Consider the following 4,251-nt stretch of genomic DNA (forward strand, 5'->3'; position numbering starts at 1 on the left):
ATGTGTGTGTGTGCATGTGAACATGTGTTGTGTTTATGTGTGGTATGTATGAGTGTGCATGAAGGGTGGTACATTATTTATGTCTATGTTACATGCATGTTAATATGTAGAGGCCAGAGCAGGAGGATATGGGATGCCATCCTCCATCATATTCTATCTTACTGTTTTGATACAGGGTCTCTCAGTGAACCTAAAGTAGAAACTTGACATATCAGTTAGGTTGGATGGCCAACAATCTCTTGGGATTTGTGTGGTTTTGCCTCCACCCCAATGCAGGGGTTATATAGGCATGTACAGCCATGAATGCTATGAATTCAAACTCAGGTCATACCCAGTAAACCATTTCCTTAACCTCAATGCTATAATTACTTTTTAAAATTAGATGGCATTAAACTACACATGCTACAGACACACTGTTTCACGGAGTTTGTTATGCCTTACAGATGTTTCTGAACACTCAGGCGTAAGAAACTGACTTCTAATATCTGTTCTTATAAACTTGTTTTTTAAATAGTTCCTTTTTAGTTAAAAAGTTATGTACATGTCTGCGAGCTTATGTGAGTTTATGTGGACTGAATGTGTGCAGGAGTCCACATAGGTCAGAAGAGGGCATTGAGTCCTCTGACACTGAAGTTAGAGGTAGTTGTAAGCCTCTCCAGTGAGTACTGAGGAGTGAACTCCAGTCTTCTCTAAGAGCCAGAAGTGCTGCTAACTTCTGAGCCATCTCTCTGGCTCCAAACTTATTTCTTTAAACGTGTTCAAATTCAACATTGTCTTAGCACATTCTAAAGTAACAAGATGACTTCTTACCCAATGAAAGATAAGATTCTTTAAAGAATCAGAGAGAATCTGAGAATGTTCATTTGAGTAACTGGGTCACATTAGCCTGTGAAACCATGTACTGATGAATTTGGCTAGTTGACTGACAGCACGATAGTAATAGGAGTTATAATTTGGGAATTGGCATTTTCTAAGAATTAGGCCTTTTATGGGGGTACCATTGAATTTTGTCCTATTTTGAAAAAAATCATAAGCAATCAATATTATCAATGGCATATCCATCATGCCATTTTTAAGTTAGTGGACTTCCCCCTGAAACCCACACTTTGTTTCATGGCATATGTGGGAAGAGAAAACAAACTGGAAATACCTACCACAGTAGTATAACATTGACCATGAAAACAACAAGAATCCAAAGAAGAGAGGGAAGCAGATGGTCACAAGCACAGGATTGTCATGGGAACGGTGGTGCTGAGCTAGAGCTGGAAAGACAGGTAGGTCAGGGAAATGGCCAATCAACAAGAGAGTCCTGGGGAAGTAGCAGCTGGCAGACAGAAGGAATCAAATCTACTGCAGATAGGAAGAATGAGGCTGGAGATGTAGCCCAGTGTAGAAGATTTGCCGTATGTTTAATTCCTAGCATCACAAAAAGACAAAAACCAGAGACAGAGACTATAAAGAGAAAGTCCAGTAATATGGTTGGGTGGGGGGGGGGTAGTGGCAATTGTATATCACAGTAGAGTTTGCCAAGCCTTTCTCATTTATTACTTCATTTTTATCCCCCAGAGTGAGTTTGAGAGAGGAGAGCAACTGAAGCTCAAAGGATAAATGCAACACAGCTGTATAAGCCTGCTGTCAGAACAGAAAACAGAAACCCATCTTTTATTCCCAGGTCAGCCTTATTCCCACAAGGCAGTCGAGGCTAACTATACTCTTCTGCATTTTAAAGCGTGCAACATGGAAAGACAGGAGTGAAAAGGAATATTATACAAGTAACCTATTCAACACAGTTTTTGGGTTACTTTAAAAGTATAGATGATGGTCTGGGTGGCTCTAGATGATAGTAAAGAGTAACTGATGAGTTTAACTACTTTTAGGAGTTCAGATACAATTTCTCTGCAAGTCTTCCAACACACCCAAATCCACAGCCTTACTGTATTCAACTTGAACTCTTTACAGGAAACAGAGTTATAACCAGAGCTCAATTTCTAAGAAAAAGAAAACACAGAACAAGGGAAAAAATAGTCTTGTCTAAACTATGAAGGCTGGATTATTAGGTCTCCTGAGATTCAATTTTTCTAAAAGAAATATTTTTGTTCTTCTCCTCATACCGTACACTAAGCCTCACAAAAAGATAAACACAGTCTGAACTTTTGAGTTTAAAATTTTCCAGTAATAGGAATCTGGCAAATACAGTGTTGGATGAAAGAAGCCAGATCCAAATGTAATACTTTATGATTTTATTTCTGTAAAGTATGAAAATCCAAACAAACTAATCTGTGCTGTTGGGAGGCAGACTTATGGCGACCCTTCATGGTGTAGAGTGGCAACAGGATGACAGGAAGAGGTCAAAGACAACTTCTACTATGTACATACAAAGGAGGCCTTTAGAGTCTATATGCAAAGAGAGTCTCAGCATACATACAAAGAACACAGCTACAAAGGGAGCCAAACAGTAGGGTCAAAACACTTCAGTTTCTACAACCAATTTTTCCTTTACACAAATATGATCGTTTCATAGAAATTTAAATAACTTCTAAGTATACATACAAATGATCAGGGCTTCCTGACATGTTCATGTCTGATGGCTGTGCAGAACTGGCTCCACCCCTCACCTGGGCATCCTGGGACAGCTGGTCCTGGGGGTATGAGAGCATTAGAGCTGCCCCTGCCCCTAGCCAGCTGGAGTATATGGGAGCAGGAGAGTGAGCCCCTGCATGCTGCTGGAGCTGCGCATGAGTGACTCCCCAGACATGAGTCTGGAAGACCTGGCCATATCACTTGTCTCTTGTGAGGTGGCATGAACAAGGGACAGATATCCTCTTCCCCTGTTGCCCTTCACCATCTGTGGCAGGAGGGAGACCTGGGTCTTGTGGCCATGAGATTGGAGAACTGGCCCTGACTATCACCAGCTGCAGCACTTGGGAAAATGGGCCCTACACCTCATCTGGGCAGCATAGTAGAGCTGAACCTGCTGGTGGGACACAGTTAATCTGGCCCCTGTAGACGTGAGCATGGGGGAGCTGACCTCCCCACTTGTCTGCCATGTGGTGACATGGAAAAGGGAGAGATGCCCTACTCATCTGCTGCCACCCACAGCAGTCAGGAAATGTGGCCCCAGGTCATGAAAGCAGGAAAGCTGGCCCTGCCTCTTACCTGCTACCGCACTTGGGAGAACAACCACTTCAGCTGACCTTGGCAGAACCATCTCTGTCTCTTGTCTTCTGTGCAGTAGCATCAGTGAAGAAGAGAACTCCTCCCTTCCTGTTGCCCTCAATATCATGAGCTGGTGGGAGAGCTGACCCAAATGGGGGTCAAGAGAGAAGGAGAGCTGTTCCTGCCCATCACCTGTTATAGCACAGGTGAGCCAATCCCAAGTATTAATGTAGGAGAGCTAACCCTGCCTCTTGTCTGCTGTGTGGCATCTTGGGAGAGGGAGGGATGCTCTCCTGACCCTTGCCCCTTGCTGCCATGACAGCAGGAGAAAATGGCCCTGCTCCTCACCTGCTGCAGCACTCAGGAGAGCAAGCCCTGCTACTTGGGTAGCACAGTAGAGCTGACCCTAGATCTGTGGGTTGCAGGCGAGCTGTCCCAAGCACAAGAGAGCTAGCCCTGCCTCTTTTCTGCTGGGCTGTCATGCTGAGAAGGGAGAAATGCCCTTCTCCCTGCCCTTGTTCCTCACTATCAATGGCAGCTGGCTCCATGGTCATGGGAGTAAGAAAACTGGCCATGTGTCCCTCACCAGTTGCAAGACTCGGGAGAGTGGGCCCTGAATCTTGCCTAGGAAGCATGGTAGAGATGTCCCTGGTTGTGGGTTTGTTGGTGAGCCAGCCCTGAGGCTATGAGAGTGGGAAAGCCAGCAGGCTAATGATCTTTGAAACTTCTCAAGCCTAGATACAAGGATTTTATTTGGCCTACCCCAACAGCTACCCCATCAATGAATTGCTGGGATAGATGTAGGGTCTGGTCCTGCAGATCCAAAACTACAGGATCTTTATGACACAAGGCACCAACAGGGTATCTGAGAGGAGTCCCAGTGAAGTTGCTGTATTGATAGTGTAGCAGAAGCCAGATGCCTCATACCAAGATGAATCATTGCAATGAACATTGAAAGCAAAGAAAGGTGGACAAAAGGGTATACTGTGTAACATACTATGACACATTACAGTTTCCACAATGAGATTGTTCTCTGTTGTGGGGAGGTTGCAAGTGTGGAGGGAGGGTATGAGAGGAAGAGGAGATGAGTGGGGT

Source organism: Mus caroli, unplaced genomic scaffold (assembly GCF_978045245.1).
Source record: "Mus caroli unplaced genomic scaffold, Mus_caroli_1 scaffold_5, whole genome shotgun sequence".
In the NCBI taxonomy this organism is placed as follows: Eukaryota; Metazoa; Chordata; class Mammalia; order Rodentia; family Muridae; genus Mus; species Mus caroli.